This window comes from Sorex araneus, chromosome X, assembly GCF_027595985.1.
Source record: "Sorex araneus isolate mSorAra2 chromosome X, mSorAra2.pri, whole genome shotgun sequence".
Classification (NCBI taxonomy): Eukaryota; Metazoa; Chordata; class Mammalia; order Eulipotyphla; family Soricidae; genus Sorex; species Sorex araneus.
In genome coordinates this window covers 34,533,644-34,558,567 of record NC_073313.1, presented here as the reverse complement: position 1 = coordinate 34,558,567, position 24,924 = coordinate 34,533,644, and the positions used below count along the sequence as shown (strand labels likewise).

The 24,924-nt window shown below is 39.7% G+C and overlaps 1 pseudogene; it reads left to right on the top strand.

The window, feature by feature from the left end:
- Positions 1–23,539: 23,539 nt before the first annotated feature.
- Positions 23,540–23,639, top strand: LOC129400463 (U6 spliceosomal RNA; annotated as a pseudogene).
- Positions 23,640–24,924: the final 1,285 nt, after the last annotated feature.

The window sequence follows — 24,924 nt, the reverse complement described above, 5'->3', positions numbered from 1 at the left end:
ACTCCTGACCTTGTTTTTAGGGCCTGGTCCTAGTGGAGCTCAGGGTGGTCATACCTGTTCCCAGGATGAAATAAATACCTGTTGGCTGCATGCAAGGCAAACACCTTACCAGCTGTACTATATCACCAACTCATGACAAATTTGTAAATTTGCAACATCTTATCATATAGTACTTTGGTGCCAATCAAACAGCATATATGAGAAAGGATATACTCTACTGGCTAATATAATTGATCTTGATATCTAGTAGGATGAAGGTTTGTTGATACACAATAAGGAGAAGGATATTATATCTGAAAGATTGTGGTTCACTGAAGCAGCATTCTCTTCTGCAAGAGTGGGATAAGATCTCTTTCTACCAAGCCCAAACTCTTCCACCTCTGTGGTTTCTCATGCTACAAATATAAAGGGGCATAATATAGCCTTTGTCTTGTATTTTCTAGTAAATATCTCATTTATACTTTTCTGTCATATCCACATTTCTTAAGCAAATCATGACTATTTTTTGTAGACATTTTATTTTCTCTATACTTCAATGGGGGGGGGGGCAGGAGAATCTCCTCCCCCACACCAGGTTGTCTTCACCAGGGCCCACTTGGAGGACCCTGGATTGAGTTTCCTCCCTTGCTGCAAGCAGAGCCCTAGCAGCCAAAAACCTCCAGAACCCAGCCACAGCCATGCTCAAGGCCACTCTCCAAACACTTGGATGAGCCTCACACATGAAGGAACTGACAAGAGGAACCCAGGTATATGGAACACGTGGCTGAGATCTCCAAGCCTGCTTGGATCGGGACTGCACTTCCTCCACCCAGATCCCTGTTTTCCAGTAGCTTGGCAGTCACACCCACAAACTGCCCCTGGCACCATGCAATCTCATCAATGGCCAAGATCCAGAGACTATAAAACAAAGCTTCCAGAAGAGAGTGATGCAGAATCTCACACAGCAGAGCCTGGCAATCTATTCATGGCGTTTTTGTTATGCCAAAAGCAGTAACAATAATGGGCCTCATTCCCCCAACCCTGAACGCAACAGGGATGAATGGAGACGTTACTGGCACCTGCTCAGGCAAATAGATGAAAAACAGGATGACAGTGATACAGTGATACTTCAACTGACTCCTTTTAGCAAATTTATAATGATATTTTAGGGATACATGTGGTAGTCATATTTCAGGCTTTATCTTGCTCTAAATCTTAAAGATCTGATGACTTTTGATATCTCTTGTCAGTTCTTTCCTCTTGCATTCTTGAAATAAAACTTCTTTGGTTTTCCTGATATCAAAATATTTCTTCACTTTGGGTTTTGCACTAAGAATAACTCCTCATGGAGTTTGGGGGACCATCTGGGGTGTTGGGAGTTGAACCCAAGTAAGCTACATACAACATAATCACTAAACTTTTATATTGGGGTGTGCCTAGTATTAGGCACATACAACATGCCATAAACTAATAAATTAATATATTAATATATTTTCACTGGCTTATGAGTGATGTCACTGCTATGTGTTCCTTCCTCACTTTTTTCCCTGCAAAGGCATTAACCTTCATTCAGTTATCAGAATCTATATGTATAGGGTGTAGAAGAGTTCAAATCATCATGTGGTAATATGTGAAAGATGCATCCTATGATCTCACAATAATTTGTCCAATTGTGTAATTAACTAAGTCAAACAACTTTTCTAAGCAATCTTCTTCATGGCCAAATAATCCTTGTATCACTTGTATCACTTGTCATCCTGTTCATCTTCGATTTGCTTGAGCAGGCACCAGTAATGTCTCCATTGGTCCCTGTCGCATGTTAGTGTAGCCCAGTGATATCTGCTCACTCTAGGAATCAGAAAGAGCCTCAAACCATTCATTCAGGATTTTGACGAGGAAGTCTGAACATCTCGTTAGTGGGTGGCCACGCAGTCTTTTGACATCCCATGGAATCCAGTCGGTAACAGCTCTAGTCCAGCGGACGTCTCTGAATCGCATTATGTGTCCAGCCCATCTGATTTTTGACGCCTTGGCAAACGAGACAGGTCTGACTGCAGCTGAATCTCAGCAAAACAATATTCATAAAAAACGAACTAGTTCCTGACATTCCATTTGCCCTCAACGAATGGAACGAACATCTCCGAGTGCAGCAGCTATGTGTACCTGGGTCGAGAACTCAACATGAGGAACGACTTGGCAACAAAACTGCACAGGAAGAAGAGAGCAGCATGGAAGCCTTCCAGAACGTCGAAGAACTGGTTAAGAGGACCAAGAACCTCTAGCTCCGGGCACATCTTTTCAACTCCACCATTCTTCCTGCATTAACATATGCTGCAGAGACCTGGGCCCTATGAAAACAGGAAGAGAACGCTATTCAGGCATCCCAAAGAGGAATCGAAAGAGCTATGTTTGGAGTATCACGTTTCACTCAAGTGAGAGAAGGAATCCGGAGTTCCAACTTCTGTCGACGATCAAGAATCAGGGAAGGGACGCTGTCTCATTTGCCAAGGCATCAAAAATCAGATGAGCCAGACACACATAATAATCCTCCATGTTTAAAATTTGTGGGTCTGGAGTATTTGCTTGCCTTTCACGAAGCCAACTCTGGTTCAAATGTCTGACATCCCATATGCTCCCCCGAGCCCTGCCAGGAGTGATCCCTAGGTGCAGAGCAAGGAGTCAGCCCTGAGCACCATCAGGTGTGGCCCAACCACCTCCCTTCAAAAAATTAAAAATGAAGTTAGTCGGTTGTTAGTAAATATTCTAAATGTTAGTAATGTTCTAAATGTTCTAAGCTGTAACTCGTGTCTACAGTAGCTATTAGTTATAGGACACCACAAACATAACATCTTTTTAAAAAAAGACTGTATGTGTATGTGCATAAAAATGAAAGCACATAAAACATACATTCATGTATCATTGATAAACCCACAGAGAACCCTTTTTCATTGCTTCAAACATTAAACTTTATCCAGTAAGGCAGACTCACTAAACGCCACAGAAATTTTGAGTTGAGTAAAATGGACTGAATTTAGGAAACGATTAAGTCCCTTTCTTGTTAATAGCAAAGCAGCAACTGAAATGGCTCTTCAGCACACAGATTGGGGTGTTCCACTTATCCTCTGTTCTACAAACAATGTGTTAACAACCATTTGCTATAAAAGACCTAAACATATTTTTAAAACAATGGCCTGGAAATTTCGGAAGGAACACCCTGGGAAGCCACTAAGGCTACCATTAACAGGGAGATAATAGCCTAACAGCACCCCACAGCAGCACAAAGCAGCTCAGCATGTAACTTATGGTCTAATTTGATCATGGAGATAGAAGAGTGTGCATTTCTGAACCAGATTCTAGAAATTAAAATTTTCATGAAAAGACCATATTAGTTCTGGATAAGTTACTATTTCTCTGAGATCTGACTTTCTAGGTTAATAATACTCAGCATCCATTAAATAACTAATGATTGCATTAAATAGTATTTCTTTTACTTTAGATCATGGACTTGTTAATAAATTCAGATACTTGAGATTAGTCTTTAAGAAGCCACGGGCATGCACTTAATCCGAGAATTGTCCTAGGAGTAAGTTAAATGGAATGCCAGAATCACTGGTTTTAGATAGGAATGCCATTTAAGATAATATTGACAAAGGAAAATGACCAAGAGATCTTAAAAGTGAAATGAATCTAAGTCCAGTAAAACTGATGTAAAATAAATTGTAATATAACTTTACAACAAAATTCCTACCAAAATTTTCGTCTTGGTCTCTGGTTACACTAAAGAAACTAGGTCAAAATCTGTTCTAAAGCTCTTCTCATAGATTTTCTGTCTTTTTCAACTAGTATTATATGATTTAGAAGCAAAACATTTCAACCCACTACAGAGTTTAAATGTACTGAACTCTATAATATAAATCTAAATCTTTTTCTAGTATTCAAAACTGACACTTGTTTTATTAAAAGCTGGAGTTGTGATTTAATCTGTGTTTTACTGTACAATTTAAAACATTTTGAGTTTATCTTAAGGATGGTGGGGTTAATCATCAAGAATTGTGCATAAAATTCCAATGAGTTATATGGATTGTATAAAATTCCAATAGATAGACAGTCGGCAACTATACCACCTCCGCTTCGCTGATGACTTTGTTCTCATAACATCAAACATTAGCCAAGTGGCACAAATGCTGGCCAACTTCGACCTCGAGTGTGGAAAGTTCGGACTGCAGCTGAATCTCAGCAAAATAATATTCATGAAAAACGAACTAGTCCCTGACGTTCCATTTGCTCTCAATGGAACGAACATCTCCGAATGCAGGAGCTATGTGTACCTGGGTCGAGAACTCAACATGAGGAAAAACTTGGCACCAGAACTGCGCAGGAGAAAGAGAGCAGCATATAACGCCTTCAAGAGCATTGAATAACTGGTTAAGAGGATGAAGGACATCCAGCTCCGGGCACATCTTTTCGATTCCACCATTCTTTCTGCACTAACATATGCCTCAGAGACCTAGGCCCTATGAAAACAGGATGAGAACGCTATTCGAGTATCCCAAAGAGGAACTGAAAGAGCTATGCTTGGAGTATCACGGTTCGCTCAAGTGAGAGAAGGAATTCGGAGTTCAGACGTCCATCGATGGTCAAGAATCAGGGACGCTGTGTCGTTTGCCAAGGCATCAAAAATCAGATGGACCAAACACAGAATTCGATTCAGAGATGACCACTGAACTAGAGCTGTTATCGAGTGGATTCCACAGGATGTCAAAAGACTGTGTGGCCGCCCACCAACGAGATGGTCAGACTTCTTTGTCAAAACCCTGAATGAACGATTTAAGGCTCTTCTTGTTCCTGGAGCGAGCAGATATCATTGGGCTACACTAGCATGAGACTGGGACAAATGGAGATGTTACTGGAGCCCGCTTGAGCAAATCAAAGATCAACGGGATGACAAATGATACAAGTGATACAAGTGATGAAATTCCAATGAGTTATATGTATTGTGACCTAAGTCAAACGTGATACTGAGTAACATGTATTTTTTTTATTTAATTCTTAAAACAACACTATTAGCTAGTGTGTAAACACACACAAAAGAAGGGGGAGAGGGCACCACAACGGGCACAGGGCAGCGACACTCTATCTCTCCCGCCGCCAGCGTTTGGTAGTCTCCAGCTGCTTCCCCCACCCGGGGAGGTTGATGGCAATGTTGAGGCAGGCAAAGGAAGGAACTGAGCCAGACTGGTTTGTCTCAGTTGCAGTTTATTCCATTCCCATCTCCATTCTCCTCTGAGTCTCCTCCTGCTTCTTCCTCCCCCATGCTACTTCATTCTCCTTCTCCTCTGGATCTGTATCTGGATCTCACTTCTCCAGATCTAGCACTGGGACTGGCCCCCAGCTCACTCTTAGAGCCTAGTTAAATCCCCAAGCATGTGGGGTTGGGGCTTACCATAGGTGTGGTCACAATCAATAGGGGTAAAGTTCTTTCCCTCAGGGGATGCTTCTTCTAGGAGAGATTCTCATTCAGCAGGACACCTACCCACAAGCAGAATCTCATGGGTGTGTTTCTCCTCTCCTTGTCCAACTAACATATAAGCATTCATAATATTAATCATTTTGTATGGACATAGCAAGAGAGGTATTAAGCTTATAGAATTGCTCTCCTGGGGTTATCTCGATCTCAGACTACAGTTCTCAGGCCAGATTAGTCTTTCCTATCCCTAGCAGGGTCCTAGTCTCATCGTGGCTTTTGGATCATGACATGAGATGTCCATGACCAAGCTCTTAACATATAGTTAAGCATTAGGCACTTTGGCCAGGCCCATCTCGATGCCAGGGTAGTACATAACTCACCGCTTGTCCTGGGTCTGTCCCATCCCTCGTCGGGACCCTGCGTTTGGGGGTGCTAGGAAGTAAGGGCAGCTGAGTCTTATGTTGAGAAAGCAGATGCCCGGGAGTGAATAATATTCGAAGCCAATTAAATCCCATGTTACCAAAGCATATTAACAACTGTCTTTCTTTGTCCATACAAAAAGGATATTGCTTTAAAGTAAACTATTCAAAAGACATGAGGAGAGGAGCAAGGCAATATTAAATTACAGTACAAGTACACTGTCCTAGCAAGGTCTGACCTTACAAATTAACAGAGTCTGATTAGGGGAAAAGCTGACTAACTGGTTGGGGAAGGGAGCACCTCCCCAGCCCTCCACCCCCCATGTGTAACTGGTACATTTCACTTTGCTTTCACTTTACTTTGATTACATTCAATATTTAAACAAAAAACTCACTATTATTGATTTGGAGTTCCTCCCCCCTAAAGTCGACCTGCTGAAAAGAAAGCATTTGTTTTTGGGCACTCTGTTTTTTTTTCTGTATTGTGGCTATTGTAAACAGTGCGGCAATGAACATAGAAATGCAGATATCATCTCTACTATACCTTTTTGCCTCTCCGGGATATATTCCCAGGAGAAATATATGGGAGCTATATAAATATATATATATATATATATATATATATATATATATATATAGCTGGGTCAAATGGAAGCTCAATTTCTAACTTTTTGAGAATCGTCCATATTGTTTTCCAAAAGGGCTGAACCAGTCGGCATTTCCACCAGCAATGAAGGAGAGTCCCTTTCTCCCCACATCCACACCAACACTGGTTGCTTTTGTTTTTTAGGATGTGGGCCAGTCTCTGTGGTGTGAGATGATATCTCATTGTTGTTTTGATCTGCATCTCCCTGATGATTAGTGATGTTGAACATTTTCTCATGTGCCTCTCAGCCATTCAGATTTCTTCTTTGGGAAAATTTCTGTTCATTTCATCACCCCATTTTTTGATCGGGTTGGCAGTTTTCTTCTTGTGGAGTTCAACCAGTGCATTGTATATCCTTGTTATCAACCCTTTATCAGATGGGTACTGCATAAATATCCTTTCCCGTTCTGTAGATTGTCTTTGTATTTTGGTCACTGTTTCTTTTGAGGTGCAGAAGCTTCTTAGTTTGAGATAGTCCCATTTATTTATCTCTGTTTTCACTTGCTTGGCCAGTGGCGTGTCAGCTTTGAAGATACCATTGGCTTCAATGTCGTGGAGGGTTTTACCGACCTTGCCTTCAATGTACCTTTCTTTTTTCCAAGAATTGCTTTAGCTATTCATGGCGGCTTATTGTTCCATATGAATTTCAGGAGCACTTGCTCCATTTCTTTGAAGAATGTCAAGGGTATCCCTATAGGGATCACATTGAATTTGTACAATGCTTTGGGGAGAATTGCCATTTTGACAATATTAACTCTTCCAATCCATGAGCAGGAGATGTCTTTCCATTTCCTCATGTCCTCTTTTATTTCCTGAAGTAGCATTTTGTAGTTTTCATTATACAAGTCATTTACCTTCTTTGTTAAGCTGATTCCGAGGTACTTGATTTTTTGAGGCACAATTGTGAACGGGATTGTGTTTCTCATGTCACTTTCTTCTCTCTCGTTATTTGCATATAGGAAAGCCATGGACTTTTGGGTATTGATTCTATAGCCTGCAACTTTACTATACAAATCTATTGTTTCTAGGAGTTTCTTGGTAGACATTTTAGGGTTCTCTAGGTATAGTATCATATCATCTGCGGATAGTGAGAGCTTGATTTCTTCCTTTCCTACCTGAATGCCCTTAATATCTTTTTCTTGCATAATCACTATTGCAAGTACTTCCAGTACTATATTGAACAGAAGTGGAGAGAGTGGGCATCCTTGTCTCATCCCTGTTCTCAGAGGGAAGGCTCTTAGTTTTTCCCCATTGAGGATGATGCTTTCCATATGCTGTGATAAATGGCTTTGACTATATTGAGGAAGGTCCCTTATATACCCATTTTGGTGAGCGTTTTCATCATAAATGGGTGCTGGATCTTGTCAAATGCTTTCTCTGCATCTATTGATATGATTATATGATTTTTATCATTTCTTTTGTTGATATGATGGATTATGTTGATTGATTTCCGGATGTTAAACCATCCTTGCATCCCCGGGATGAATCCCACTTGGTCGTGGTGTATGATCTTTTTGATGAGTTGTTGAATTCTATTTGCTAATATTTTGTTGAGAATCTTCACATCTGTGTTCATCAGGGATATTGGCCTGTAGTTTTCTTTTTTTGTGGTGTCTTTATTTGCTTTTGGTATTAGGGAGATATGAGCCTCATAGAAACTGTTTGGGAGGGTTTCTGTTTCTTCAATTTCCTGGAAAAGCTTGAGAGGACTGGCAGTAGGTCCTCTTTAACTGTTTGGAAGAACTTGCTAGTGAATCCATCTGGACCGGGGCTTTTGTTTTTGGGAAGACTTTTGATTACCATTTCAATTTCCTTGATGTTAATTGGACTATTCAGGTACTCCAGGTCTTCTTGGTTCAGCCTTGGGAGATTATAGGAATCCAGGAATTTATCCATTTCTTCTAGGTTCTCTTGTTTCTTGGCATACAGATTTTTGAAGTAGACTCTGATGATCTTTTGAATTTCATTGGTTTCTGTTGTGATGTCCCCCTTTTCATTTCTGATTCGGCTTATAAGTGTTCTCTCTCTCTCTTTCTTTGTGAGTCTTGCTAGTGGTTTATCGATCTTGTTTATTTTCTCGAAGAACCAGGTCTTGGTTTCATTGATCTTTCATATTGTCTTTTGGGTTTCCATGTTTTTAATTTCTGCTCTAAGTTTTATTATCTCTTTCTTTCTGCCTGGTTTGGGCTCCTTTTGTTGGTCCTTTTCTAAGGTCCTGAGCTGTGAAGTCAAGTTATTTATGTGGGCCCTTTCTTCCTTCCCGAGATATGCTTGCAGAGCTACAAATTTTCCCCTTAATATGGCTTTAGCTGCGTCCCACAGGTTCTGGTAGCTCGTGTCTTCATTCTAATTTGTTTCCAGGTACCTTTTGTTTTCTTCCTTGATTTCCTTCCTGACCCACTCATTGTTCAACATCGAGCTATTTAATTTCCAGGTGTTTGATTTGATTTTCTGCATCTGTCCATGATTAACTTTTATCTTCAGTGCATCATGGTCTGAAAAGATAGCTGGTACAATGTCTATCTTGCTGATTCTGTTGAGGTATGCTGTGTGTCCCAGCACATGGTCTATTCTAGAAAATGTTACATGTGCACTAGAAAAGAATGTGTATTCCCTTTTTGGGGGGTATAAAGCCCTGTATAGATCTATTAGCCCTCTCTCTTCTATTTCTTCCTTCAAAGCCAGTATTTCCTTGGTGAGTTTTATTCTTCTTGATCTGTCCAGAGGTGATAGGGCGGTGTTGAAGTCTCCAACTACTATTGTGTTGCTCACAATGTCCTTCTCAAAGTCTCTTAGCAGCTATTGTAGGTATTTAGCTGGTCCCTCATTGGGTGCGTAGACGTTTAGGAGTGTGATTTCTTCCTGCTGTACATATCCCGTGATTAATAAAACGTGGCCTTCACTATCTCTTCTAATCTTTTTCAACCTGAAGTCTATATTGTACGATACTAGTAAAGCCACCCCAGCTTTCTTGAGGGAGTTGTTTGCTTGCAGGATTGTTTTCCATCCTTTGACTTTGAGTCTGTTTGTTCTGGCTATTCAGATGTGTTTCTTGCAGGCAGCAGAATGTTGGGTTCGGTCTCTGAATCCATTTTGCCAGTCTGTGTCTCTTAATTGGTGAATTTAGACCATTGACATTAAGGGAGATTATTATTATGGGATTGTGCCATCTTTGTGTAAGGGTTTGTTGTGCTTGTAGGGGTTCTTCTTGTCTTACAATAGCCCCTTTAGTGCTTCGTTTAGGTTTGGTTTTGAGTCTATGAAGTTCCTGAGCTGTTGTTTATCCCCAAAGTAGTGTATGATTCCTTCAAGTTTGAATGAGAGTTTAAGCCGGATAAAGTATTCTTGGTGAAGCATTCATTTCACTGAGTTTTTTCACTAAATCCACCATTGCCTTCGGGCTTGGAGGGCTTCCTCTGATAGATCTGCTGTGAATCTAAGGGGTACTCCTTTGTGTGTGATTTCCTTCTTTGACCTTGCTGCTTACAGTATTGTGTCTCTCTGGATGACGTCCATCATTGTAACTGTGATATGTCTTGGGTTTTTTCTGTTAGGATCTCTTTTAGCTGGCACCCTTCAGGCGCCTTGAATCTGGATGCCGCATTGTCCAGCTCTGGGAAGTTTTCAGCAATGATTTTTTTGACTGTGGCTTTTTCGTTGGGGTTGGTTCCCTGTTCTTCTGGTACTCCAATGATTCTAATGTTGTTCCTCTTGAAATCATCCCCTCGCACTCTGATTCTGGCTAGAGCTATTTGAGGTCTCTTGCCATGGTTTGATGTTGCCTGTAGGCCTCTTGCAGCTCGTCTTCAAGCATACTGATTCTGTCTTCGGCTGCAGTCATCCTATTGTTGAGGGCAGCCAGAGAGTTTTTTATTTCATCTACCGAATCCTTCATTTCTTTTTGAAGGTTTTTTTATTTCTGCTCTCATTTTTTCCCATATTTTGTCGGCTGTCTGTTGTATTGTTTCTGCCAGGTCCTCCTTTAAGTTATCAATCTTTGCATTGAGTTCATTGAACATCTTGAGGATTTCAACTCTGAATTCTGTATCAGAGAGCTCAAGTGTGTAGGAAACGCCAATTGAGGTTTCTGGACTGCTTTCATCGTCCTCTTCTTGCGGTGGGGATTTGCGCTGTTTCTTCATGTTGTTGTGGTGGTATGGAAGAGGGACCTTGAAGATGAATATCTCTGCTCCCTCTTGTTGTGAAAAAGGATTGCGGATAGCCTCAATCAATGGCGGTTGCCTTTTTACTTCCCCCTTGTAGAACCTGGCCTCCCACTGAGATGTTCCTTCAATCCTGATGTGAAGTCTTGTGTTTTATTGTCCTACTGGGCCAGAAGACAGAACGGCTGTGGTACTTGGGGTGGGCGTGCCGGCCAGTCGGCCGGCAATATGGAGGGGAGGGAAGCCTGGGGTGCTCAGGGCCAAGGAGCTGGCTGGGTCCTTATGTTCTTTATTTTTTTTTTGCTTTTTGGGGTCACACCCAGCGATGCTCAGGGGTTACTCCTGGCTCTGCACTCAGGAATTACTCCTGGCGGTGCGTGGGGGACCATATGGGATGCCGGGGATCGAACCCGGGTCGGCCGCATGCAAGGCAAACGCCCTACCCGCTGTGCTATCGCTCCGGCCCCAGGGTCCTTATGTTCTTTAAAGTGATGTCTTGGAATGGAATTGCATGGCGGCGGTGGCGGCACTGGCGGAGGCGATGGTCCCGCTTCCGGCATCTGTGGCTCTCCCCCCCCCCCCCCACCGCAGCTCGGCCCGGTGCTTCCACTTCCCCCGGTGCCCAGTCTTGTTTCAGTTTTGACTATTTCAGTCCTCAATTCATACTCTTAAGAGCTATATTATTCAAATGTTTCATGTTCCTCTATCATATATGAAATGTTTCACAATAAAAATTATAAATAATTCACTACTAGGTAGACCTTTTGTGTAAAGACTAGACAATAGTGTCTGTCACCTTTTCATTGAATTTGAAATGAAAGCTACTAGTATGAAAATCTCAACAGGATTGTTAATTTAAAATTATTTTAATTTCACATGCATAATAAATGGATAAGAAAAAGCTATTATTAGCGAAAGAACAATAATAAAGAAGCTGTTTTCTTTGAAGAAATAAATTGCGTTGCAAAACTAAATAATGACGATATTGCATTAGGGCCAAAGAACTAATGCCAATCCAAATAAAACAGTGAAAAAACAAAAATCATAAGTGTATAAGATTTTTATGGATATAATAATTAAAAATATTCATATGCATATTTACTACATAACACGTGAGAAATGCTTTTGCAAAAAGACTGAATTCAGTATCTCAGATTCTTTGCAATATAGGAAGTTCTTCAGGGATTTGTTTGCATTGTTTTCCTTTGAATGTCTTTTTATGTTTTCCATTGTTTTGTTTCCTTTTAGTCTAGGCTAAAATATTGCTGCATCTTTTCTCTGAAAAGGAGACCAACACTTCTGTAGAATCCATGATTTTTTTATTGTGTTAAAAACAGCAACCAAAGGGTTATTGTGATATATTTAGGAATTTGAGGGTTTTTTCTCTTAAAATTCAAAAGGTACCATGATTTCCAATGTTGTTAAATACACTTGTATATATGCATTATTCCAACACAATGATACTCATTACCGGAGGGTCTGCTTCCTCCACTGGTGTCTTAGGGTTCCTCCCAGACACCTGCCTCCCATATAAACCCAGTTGTGTTTGTTTTTTGTTTTTTGTTTTTTTTGCTTTTTGTGTCACACCCCGCAATGCTCAGGGGTTACTCCTGAACTCTACACTCAGGAATCACTCTCGGCGGAGCTCAGGGGACCATATGGGATGCTGGGAATTGAACAGGGGTCGGTCTCGTGCAAGGGCAAATGCCCTATCCGCTGTGCTATCGCTCCAGCCCCATAAACTCAGTTCTATAGACAAAAATCTCTAGTTTAATACCTTAGACCACCTGCTGTGCCCTAACTATGTTTATTTTAGCCCCACATAAAAGTGAGATTGTTCTTTTCTTTCATTCTTTTTTTATTGTGAATGTGTTGACACCTACACACATAGATGAATAAACCTAAACTCCTGGAATTCCACAAAATTTTAAATCAATAAGTTAATATTGTTTCTCAGAAACAGCCTTTCTTTTTTTAAAGGTATACACATTTTAAAAATGATAGTATGCAGAAATATATGGTAATACATCTTGAAATTTACATGAAATAGTTAAATCATACAAATAGACAATTTGGTAAGGACATGTGTTTATTTAAAGGACAATCTGAATAGAACTACAAAATGACAAAATCTTGTTTGAGTTTACAAAAAATAATATTGAATGATCTAAGAGAAAGGTGACCATAAATAGACTAGTAATATAAGCTATACTTTACATATTTACAGTATTTATCTCTTACATCATGGTATGAAGTGCTTAGGCATGGCCATAGCCAAAGAGAAAAGGTTGTTAGTTGTCTTTGAAAAATAATGATTGGCCATCATGTGTCAAATTTTACTGCTACATAAGTAAACACCAGGTAGTCCCCCAAATATTAGTTAGAATCCCAATCTTTTTGATTGCGTTTGTTCAGTAGTATTTTGTAGAAAGGAGGAAGGACAATGTCTTGCATAGATCAAAATGGGGAAATGATGGATAGTAGATGCTTCCAGTTAATGAAAGTGTAGTGATGGGAATAATGCCTCTTTTGGTGGCCTATTTGGAAATAAATCCCAGGTTTTTACTTGCTCATGGTGTAACTTCAGGGAAATTCTTAAACTAAATGTGTTCAGTATCTTCATGTGTAAAATAGAGATAATAATGGAGGTCTATTATTAAATCACCTTAAGAGTTTAGAAGTGCCTATTATATAGAAAGTGATAACTATTATCATTGATAGCTATTACCATCATTGTTAAAACCCATATAAAGGGAGATATAAGAGGACAGAGCAAGAGGTAAGAGAAATGATTCAAGAGCAGACCTGATGATGGGCTGGAGAGATAGTGCAATGGATAAGGCACTGACTTTTCATGTATCCAACCAGGGTTTTCTTCTCAAGTGTCACTTGTGCCAAGCCCAGTCAGGAGTGATCCCTGAGTCCAGAGCCTGAACTCTGCAGCCTTTGTCCCGATGGCCCTCCTGCCCTCTAAAAATAAATGAGACAACTATTTTCCTAAAATACAATGGAGGGAGGAGGGTGCGGGTTGAGTTTCCTTCCCTGCCCCAAACAGAGCGCTGGCAGCTGAAAACCTTCAGAACCCAGACCTAGCCATGCTCAAGGCCACTCTCCACACGCTCATATGAGCTTCACACATGAAGGAACTGGCAGAGGAACCCAGGCATGTGGGACTCGGGGCTGAGATCTCCAAGCCTGCTCGGATTGGGACTGGGCTTCCTCCACTCAGACCCCCATTTTTCAGTAGCTTGGCAGTCACACCCACAAACTGCAGCCCCCCACCCCCCCCACTCAGCCATGTAATCCCATCAACAGCCAAGACTATATAAAACAAAGCTCCAGGAAGTGTGCTGCCGCTTTGTGCCTAAAGCAGCACGCATGTGTTTGGTCTTAACATACTTGCTTGTATTCTCTGATACACATTCTCCGTCCCTCTCAAAGAGCCCGGCAAGCTACCGAGAGTATCCTGCCCGCATGGCAGAGCCTGGCAAGCTACCTGTGGAGTATTTGGTATGCCAAATACAATAACAATAACAGGTCTCATTCCCCTGACCCTGAAAGAACCTTTAATCGTTGGGCAAGACAAATAAGGAGAGGTTGCTAAAATCTCAGAGCTGGGACGAATGGAGATGTTACTGGTGCCTGCTTGAGCAAATCGATGAACAACAGAATGACAGTGATACAGTGATACATTGATGCACTGGAGGAAGATGATCCTGAAAGAAATGAAGCCAAGGAAGCAATGCTTAGGATAATAAGAACTATGCCCTACTTTAATGAAATCATGTTCTTTTTTCCCCAGGGCACCCAAGAAAATGCATTTCCTTGCCTTCTGCTGCAGGCTGTAGCACCTGGAAGTAAACACTGAGGCAGACAGTGCTTGGAATGAATGATGTTTATGAGTGATCAATACCAGTGGAAGGAAGCTAGAAGAGGCAAAATAAGAGTGGGAGACACACATGCAGGATGATTTTTCCACTGCACATAGTCAGAATCTGCATACAACCCTGTTTTCCCTCCGATTCCTTCTAATGCCATAGATTATACCATATTGTACAAGAGGCAGGCTTGTGTCCATCGTAGACTGATCTACTGCAGTATTTTCTTACATGCTTAAGCTCTTCTCAAAGCTTGTGACACTGAGTATGAGGACCAGAGCAGTATTTGAAGGGGTTGAATAAAGTACCTCTGAATTTTAAAGTGTAGTGTGGAACTGCACTCTGTATGATAGTAGATATAAAATTTAATAACTTTTCTCTTTTCTTTTTTTCTGTGGTGGATCCAAACAAATCTCTCCCGAAATTTTATTTTCTCTCATTCTCTTGAGTAAAACCAAGTTACTAAGGATTTTCTCATTCTAGTAACTTTTTTCCAATATAGAGTACTGTTTCTCAACTGGGGCTCTGTGGCCATATGTGGACCCTAAGATTATTCCAGGGGGGGCACAGGTGAAAATCATCAAGATGGAATACCACAGAACAAGACTACAGATAGACCAGGAGTCAGCGCACAGGAAGCAAAGGTCAGAAGTGGGCCACTGTCTGGGAAGCGTTGAGAAGCACTGAAATAGACTCAGTAAAATATCATAGTGGATTGATAAAATATTCTGTGGGACATCCAGGTAATTCAGTTGTCTTTACTACATCATGACAAATGAGTTAACAGACCCCCGGAGTAAATCTATGATTCTTTTGGTTTATTTCTTATGAGTGAAAACTGCCAGAAAATTGCATCACTGACCACGAACACTATACTTGAGGCTGTGATCATCTGCTGTAATGCAGTGACAGTAATTGAGAATACCACTTGGTTAAGTTTGCAATTGACAACTGTCACCCTTTCACTGGCATCCTTCTGAATCCATGCAGTTTCTGTACAGGCCAGACTAGCAAATTGAAATGGAGAGCTATGGAGATAACTGCTCTGAAGTCTTTATATCCTAAAAGGTGACTTTATTTCACACACACACATACACACACACAAACCCAAAACACACACACATACAAAACCCTAGATCCAACACTGGTTTTAGTGTACTGGGTGATATAAAGAAGTTTTAGGGGCTTCTTAGTAGTTCCCCCAATCTGTTAGTCCTTAACCCCACAAATGCCAAGAACCCAGTGCGTTGGATTGTGTTCAATCCCAAGTATGTCAAACCTTTTATACATTCAGGCAGAAAGGAAATGAACCCCAAGTGATTTCACACACCTAGGCCACCCACTGTTAGCTACATACTCACAAGGTTCTATTTATTCTATTTATTCCACATTCCCTATATTTCTACACTCTAATGGCAGGGTGGTAATTATGAGACATCCAGTTAGTGTTACTGTGAAATTCCTGAATTTGGGAGTAATTCTTATGTATCACTGATTGAATAGTTTTTAGTAGCTTTAGAGGGAAAATTAATTTAACTATTAGTGTATACCACTTCCCCATATATTCCAACGCTAACTTCCACTCTCCTCCTGAAGATCATAACTTCTTTTTCAGCCACTGAATCCAAGTCGAAAAACTAGTTCATGACTGAGAGCTAGAGTGAATATCTTGATTTTCTCCTCTTTAATGCTACACACCGAATAATATCATCTGTGAAGTTTAGCTCTCCTTGCTTGCCACTCCCACCCTCCTACCATATTATAATTATATCCATCTGGCTTCTGGCAGTTAAGAACTTCCAATTGACTTTATTGCTCCCATTCCTATCATGTCCATTGCTATTTGACAATAGCAAGAAAACACAGCTATATATAGAATTGTAATGGAAACAAGATAATTAGAAAAGTGGTTAACAGGACCTATAAAGACTTTCAAAAGAATATAGGTGTACAAATAATTTCAAGTGAAAGCACTCTCCACATTCTCAGCTATCAACTGTGTTCTGTCCTAACGCTGAATTGTATGAGTATGAATGTGAGTGTCAAGGCTTCATTCTGATTCCCCTTCCTCATCTTCTTCTCTTCTTTTACCTTATAAAATAAGAAAGGTTTCCTTTACTTGCAGGGAATTAGCATTTCCCAGTCATAAATACATATAGGTCGAATAGTGGAATACTTTGCATATTACTGTCAGTGTTAAGAAAATGAATAGCATTGATAACTAGTTATTAAATTATTTTGCAATGCACTTGATTTACAACTTTTTTCTTTCATTGAAATTAAAGATGGTCTTTCTAACACTCCTAGTAACCCACTAGGCGTGATTGCTGAGTGCTGAGCCAAAAGTAACCCCTGAGCACCACTGGGTGTGGCTCCCAAACCAAAAAAAGGTATACATTTACAATAATTATGAACATTTTAGGTTAATTGGTTTTACTTTCTCAAATGCTATAAAATAGGTAAACTCTCGAGTGAACCTATGTAGTGTCATTTCACTTTTATTTTAATATGTCTGTGAAGAGGTAACAATATATTTCGGCTGTCTCACTAGTAACATATAATAATTTGTAAATTTCATCTAACTTCCCTTCTTTGTTTTCAAAACAATTCAAACATTTCTAAATGAAATTCAATCCTAAATATTTTCATTTTAACACTTACCTAGATCTATCAACATACACTTAATCTATTTTTTCTGATCACTTTACTAAAGAAAGTGATACATTTATTTAGTAAACAATTACTTTTTTTACTTTATAAAGTAGTTCACAATATTTGATTAAGGTAAACAATTACTTTTGTTCTAGTTTTTATACCAATTTTTTATACTTTGTGTGTTCTCAACTGATCTGACTGAAAGTGGTTTTTGTTTTGTTTTGTTTTTTGGTTACACCTGGCAATGCTCAGGGGATACTCTTGGCTCATGCACTCAGGAATTACTCCTGGCAGTGCTCAGGGGATGCACCTATGATTTTGTGTTTGGGGGTATACACCAAGAAGTGGTGTTGCTGAGATGGGATATGGGATGCTGGGAATAGAACCCTGGTTGGCCACATGCAAGGCAAATGCCCTACCCCCTGTGCTATTGCTCCAGCCCCCTGAATAAAGCGTTTTGCTCATCCTTGTACTACACCTTTCATCAGCATGAGAACCTTGCTACCATGACTTATTCCCAAAGTTCGTATTATCTTTAATTTCTTCAAACTTCCTTGATGCTTTGCAACTACCACAATTACTCTATAGGTGAAAATAAAACTTGCTTTGAAGTCTACACCTGAAAATCCTCTTCCTCTGAGTTCTGAAGCCATAATTTTTACTTTTCATTTTGAGACAGCATTAAAAATTCCAAAAATTTTGCCAATTCTACAGCCTTTATCAATTTTCTCCTTCAGTGAGTAGTAATCAACCCAAGTGAGTCCTCCTTTGAGTTGCAAACTTTCCTTTTGAGTGGCCTGTGCCAAGACTTGGTGTGATCAAGTGTATCAGTGAGGCTTATTATTACTATATATTTAATTCATGTTATCCCTCTGAACTTTTATCAGTATTTAATACAATACATATTCATCTTGATCTCTCTCACTTTTCTGAATGTCTTAATAGCTATTCATGCCTAGTCTTAGAAATATAGATTTTACACATATCTAGTATCTAACAGAACCAACATTCATACCCAAACATTTTAAGCCCAAGGGCTGTTTTCTTCATGGCCTCAGTGAGATGGCTCAACAGAGTGACTGTAAGTTCCACATGCTGTGGGCTGGCTTAATTAGGAATCAGTTCAAACCTGAAATTTCATCGTGGTTCCTATAACTGTGGAATCATCTTCATGAGATTCTGCTGTTTGTGGTGTTGTTATTTGGGGACCACTCCCAACGGTGTTCAGGACAACTCCTGACTCTGTGCCCAGGGATCACTCCTGGTGAGCTCACTTGACCACATGGGGTACAGGGACTTAACCCCAGTCAGAAGCATGCAGGCAAGTGCCTTACCCACTGTACTATCTCTCTGGTCCCATGAACATTTTTTTAATATATACCATTCTCACTTTGTGGGAAATGAACCCTTATCCACTATTGGTTGGATTGTCTGTTTCAGCCTCTATGGAAAGCAACATGGAGATCTATCCTAAAATATAGGACTAGAACTATGTGACCCAGCAACAACACTTCTTGTTGTCTACCCCCAAACGCAAAGCACTTATTCAGAACTATATATGCACACACATATGTTCATTGCTGCACTTAGAAAAATAGCCAAGATATGAAAACAACCCAAATACCCAATTATATGGCTCAAGAAGTCATGAAGTAACATACTGTAGAAATGATCCCTGAAAGTATAGTCAGTCTGTAACTCTATCTCATGGTGATTCATTTTAAAAGATTTTTAAAAAGAAGTCATGGTGTATATAAATAATTCGAATACTATGCACCTCTAAGACAGAACAGATATCATGTAATATGCAACATCTTGGATGGAACTAGAAGATATCATGTTGAGTGGTCAGTCATCAAGAAAGGGATGGATAAAGAATGATTTTTCTGATATATGAGACTTAAGAATACAGACCTTGGTAGCAAAAATGGGCCAAAGGCAACAGAACTGGACAACTGATCCACACAACTGATTTGGTGGTGGGGCATGGGGTAGCTAAAAGGGAGGAGAGGATTGAGGTCCTTGGGGGAGAGAAGTGGGTACACTGGTCATTGGTGTTGGAATTATGTGCTTGAGAAACTATCATTAAGAATATTAAAAATAACAGAACATCAATCCAAAATTTGGGAATTAAAATTAATTTTTGGGGGGCCACACCTGGAATTGCTCAGAGCTTATTCTTGACTCTGTGCTCAGGGATAATACCTGGAAGAATTCAGGGGATGTTATAACAGTGCTAGGGAAAGAGCCCAGGTTTGCTGCATGTAAGACAAGTTTCTTACCCGCTATCCTATCTCTTCACATAAGTTTCTTTGACTTATGAATAGGTTATCTCTTAACCTTCTCCTTTAAAATGCATGCTATGTCTTTCATTTTCGTTTTACAAAGTAAATATTTAAAATTCCTTTAGACAAAGTGTTGACGGAAATAGGGGGGTCTTCCAGTTGCCTGGCAACCAAAAGTGTTGTACGTATTAACCATTAAGCTTCTGTATTAATTAGAATAGGTAAAAACCCTAAAATATATCAACATATACTAGACTAAACCAGAGTTCTTTTTCAAACTCCCATGTGTGTCATATGGATAGGTGACTTTCCTCACTCCGATGCAGTGAATGCTGAAAGCTCTGTCTCTGGCCAATGCTGTTTTGCAATGTTATACAAGACTGACAATGTAGCTCCTAAATGCTAAAAATATGAATAATATGAATGAAGAACCTACTTGCATTTAACTTTGTTTATTATTTTGAAAGAACTGCATGCTTTTTTAGTCACTGTGAAATTACAATGTTATTCCTGATTGGGTTTCAAGCATACGATGTCTCATCCACATCCCTTCACCAGTGTCTACTTCCCTCCACCCATGCCCCTCCGACTCCCATTTGCCTCCCACCAATCTTCCTTTAAGAGAGGTGCTTTTCTGTTTTGATAAGTTGTTGCACTGTGGTTTACAGTACTATAAATTTTAATTATTTTAGATTTAAAATGCCCAGTATGGCTAGTGGCTACTCAGTATCACTCTTCAGTCTTATCATTTTCCATAACCTTTTATATTCAGCGAGAGAAGAAAAATTACAGAAAGGAAGAGGCATATGTCCCTTTTCAAACTGTTCACCCACAGTGGTCCTCATTTTTCAACCTGAATTCTATTAATGAAAATTAGTCATATGGCTAAACCCATATATTCAAACAAAGACTCATTCTAGCCAACTGCTTGGTATGACTCAACACCATGAAAGGAAGAGCAGATTGCCCAGTGGAAGACTCTGCTACATATGACTGATGAGAATATCACTTTCCCCTAAAAAGTATTAATATTAAAGTGGAAAAATTACAAATAAGGTATTAGAAGCATGAAAGTCATGGCAGTCCCTACCTTTTTGTTCCAACTAAAATCGAAAGAGTAAGACAAAACACAAGAAGCGAGAAAGGGTATAATGTTTCAAATGGAAAGGACATCTAGGGCTTTGTGGAGATCATTTAGGAATCCCCTAAGGCAAATTAATCCCATTTCTGTAATAAGCTGCAAACAGATGGTTGGAATCATTCGATGCTACTGAATCCACTAAGTAGTCATGAAGTTGCAGAGCTGACAGAAGTTGAGCTTAAGCAGAAGGACTCAGTAGTATCAATATCCCAATACATAAGCATTACAGAGGTGTGTATATTTCCACAGAGCAGGGAGAAATAAAGGTAAGGAAAATGGTAGGGAAGTTTTAAAAGCTAGTTTAAAGCAGGAAGACTGGTTATTAGTTTAGCTGGCTGTTTTTGAACTGTTCATTATATGCTAGAATGGTATGGGGGAAATTTCCATTCTCTTCTCAGCACAGTTTTGTCTTGTGTATAATTATGGTATTAACATTCCCCATCAATCAGGATTGCTTCCGTTAGATGTTATGCAAAACCAACTAAGGTTAAATTATACATAAAAGCTAATTTATTGCTCATGTAGCTCTACAAAGCCGGTCTGAAGTAGTCAACATAGTAAGTAGTATGCGAAATTGTTTTCCTTAGCATTCATATTGATGATTTGGTTTGTTGACCCTTGGTAATGTGACTATCCCTATGAACAGGAAGCAATCTATGGTAATTTGTAACTCAGTGAGAACAATGTGCTATAGGCTGGGGAGTGGGAGGGAATGCGAATATAAAAAAATGCCAAGATGAAACAAAAGATGAAGTACAATAAATTGAAAATTGCTGGTGTTCTTTACAATGATAAAATCCTGTTTCTTTCTTATGACTGGTTAAATATCAACAGATAGAAGTACTTATCATGTTCATATGTTTTCTCAAATCAGCTGAGTATAATGCTATGAGCTATTGTACTCAAAGGAACTAGTTAATTATATTCTAATTTTTGGCTTAAAACTACATTTTATTGTCTCTTAAATTAGATATTCTAACTTCCATATATCACTCTCCTAGATTGGTTAATATCTACTTATAGACAGTAATAGCTTAATATCTATTCTTTGAATGAACAGAAATTTTCTCACAAAAGAAATACAAATAGCCAAAAGGAACATGAAAAAATCCTCCACATCGCTAGTCATCAGGGGGATGCAAATAAAAACAACAATGAGATATCATCTCATACCACAGAGACTGGCACACATTCAAAAGGACAAAAGCAACCAGTGCTGGTGCGGATGAGGGGAAAAAGAGACGCTGCTTCACTGTTGGTGGGAATGCCAACTGGTCCAGCCTTTCCCGAAAACAATATGGACAGTCTTTCAAAAACTAGAAATTGAGCTTCCATATGACCCCGCAATAACACTTCTGGGAATATATCCCGATGATGCAAAAAAAGCATAGTAGAAATGACATCTGTACCTATATATTCATTGCAGCACTGTTCACAATAGCCAAAATCTGGAAACAACTGAGTGCCCTACAAGAAACTTTGGTACATCTGCACAATGGAATACTATGCATTTGTTAGGAGAGATGCAGTCATTAAATTTGCTTATAAATGGATAGACATGGAGAGTATCATGCTAAGTGAAATGAGTCAGAGAGGGAGGGACAGACATAGAAGGACTGCACTCATTTGTGGAGTATAGAATAACATCACATGAGGCTGACACCCAAGGACAGTAGATACAAGGGTCAGGAGGATTGCCCCAAAGCTGGAAGCCTGCTTCATGAGTGGAGGGGAGAAGGCAGCTGGAATAGAGAAAAGATCACTAAGAAAATGATGGCTGGAGGAACCAATTGGGATGGGAGATGCGTGCCGAAAGTAGATAATGGACCCAACATGATGACCTCTCAGTGTCTGTGTTGTAAGCCATAATGCCCCAAAGTAGAGAGAGAGTATGGGGAATATTGTCTACCATGGAGGCAGGGGGAGGGTGGGAAAAGGGGGGCATACTTGGGGTATCAGTGGTGGGGAATGTGCACTGGTGGAGGGATGGGTGTTTGATCATTGTGAGATTGTAACCCAAACACAAAAGCTTATAACTATCTCACAGTGATTCAATAAAGTTTAAAAAAAATCTATTCTTTATTCACTGTATCACTGTCATCCTGTTGTTCATCGATTTACTTGAGTGTGCGCCAGTAATGTCTAAATTCTTCCCAGTCCTGAGACTTTTAGCAGCCTCTCCTTACTTGTCTTTTCCAATGCTGCCATATTGGAGGTTCTTTCAGGGTCAGGGAAATGAGACCCGTTATTGTTACTGCTTTTGGCATATCAAATACGCCACAGGTAGCTTGCCAGGCTCTGCCAGGCTATTCTTTGCTATAATATTAAAATTAAAATATATTAATATAATATATATATAATATTTTATTATACATTAAAATTATATATTAAAATTAAAATTATAGTACATTTTGATAAAATCCTAAGGTTTTTATTTAACTTTACAAACAGAATAAGAAGGATACAAGTAGTCCAAGCATTACATATTCATTAGAACAAAAATTTTCAGAATATCTGAGATGAAATATATATATGTTCAGTAACTGGAAAATCATTTTTAAAATTACATTGTCCCCTTTTATTATTAATTCATTTACTTTATGTATTAAGTGCCTGACAATGTACTTGTCACTCAAGAGAGCACTGAAAACCCTGAGATAAATCTTTGCTTCTACAGAACTTACATTTTAGTAATGGGAAAGAGTAATAATGCACTGTTAAAATTCTAAGTGTTCTAAATCTAAATCACTACAGGGATACACAGAAAAGAGACAAATTATATAACTCTGTGTAAGGATCAGTCCATGGTAGGTCTATGGTTAAATTTAGGATTGCATGTCCAGGTTAAAGATATTCCAGTTAATTTCATTTCTACAGAATTATGTCAAGAAAATAAGATATAGTGCTCGCTTTGGCAGCAGATATACTAAAATTGGAACGATACAGAGAAGATTAGCATGGCCCCTGCACAAGGATGACACGCAAATTCGTGTCATCACTAATCATCAGGGAGATGCAGATGAAAACAACTATGAGATACCACCTCACACCACAGAGACTGGCACACATCCAAAAAAGCAGAAGCAACCGCTGTTTGCATGGATGTTGGGAGAAAGAGACCCTCCTACACTGCTGGTGGGAATGCCGACTGGTTCAACCCTTCTTGAAAACAATATGGTCGCTCCTCAAACAATTAGAAATTGAGCTCCCACTTGACCCAGCAATACCACTTCTGGGAATATATCTCGGAGAGGCAAAAAGATATAGTCGAAATGACATCTGCACATGTATGTTCATAGCAGCACTGTTTACAATAGCCAAAATCTGGAAAAAAACCCGAATGCCTGAGAACAGATGACTGGCTAAAGAAACTTTGGTACATCTACACAATGAAATACTATGCAGCTGTCAGAAAAGACGAAGTCATAAACTTTGCATACAAGTGGATTAACATGGAAAGTATCATGCTAAGTAAAATGAGTCAGAAAGAGAGAGACAGACATGGAAGAATTGCACTCATCTGCGGAATATAAAACAACAGAATGGAAGACTAACAACCAAGAATAGCAGAAATAAGTACCAGATTTGCTCCATGGCTTGGAAGCCGGTCTCACATGCTGGGGGAAAGGGCAGCTCAGATAGAGAAGGGAACACCAAGCAAAAATGTGTTGGGAGGACCCGCTCGGGATGGGAGAGGCGTACTCAGAGCAGACTATAGACTGAACACATTGGTCACCCAAGACCTCCATTGCTAACCACAATGCCCAAAGGGAGAGAGGGAACAGAGGGAAATGCTCTGCCAAAAATGAGTGGGTGGGAGGGATGATGGGGTCATGAGTGGAGGACGAGCACTGGTGGAGGGATAGATACTCAAGCTGTATATGACTGAAACACAAGTGCGAGAATATGTAAACCTGTATCTGTACCCCCACGGTGATTCATTAATAAAAAATAAAAAAAATTAAAAAGAAAATAAAATATAACTACTCTGGTATTAGATACCATGTGACCAACTCTAGAATCTTGCTTCATATCTAAATACAAATTATAATTTCCAAGTACATGCTTTTCTTCATTAGGAAAACATTCCATTTACACTAACTTCTGAAATATATATATATTTGCCACTCCAGTTTCTCTTAAATATTGTACCTTATTGGGGCCGGAGCGATAGCACAGCGGGTAGGGCGTTTGCCTTGCACGCGGCCGACCCGGGTTCGATCCCCGGCATCCCATATGGTCCCCCAAGCACCGCCAGGAGTAGTTCCTGAGTGCAAAGCCAGGAGTAACC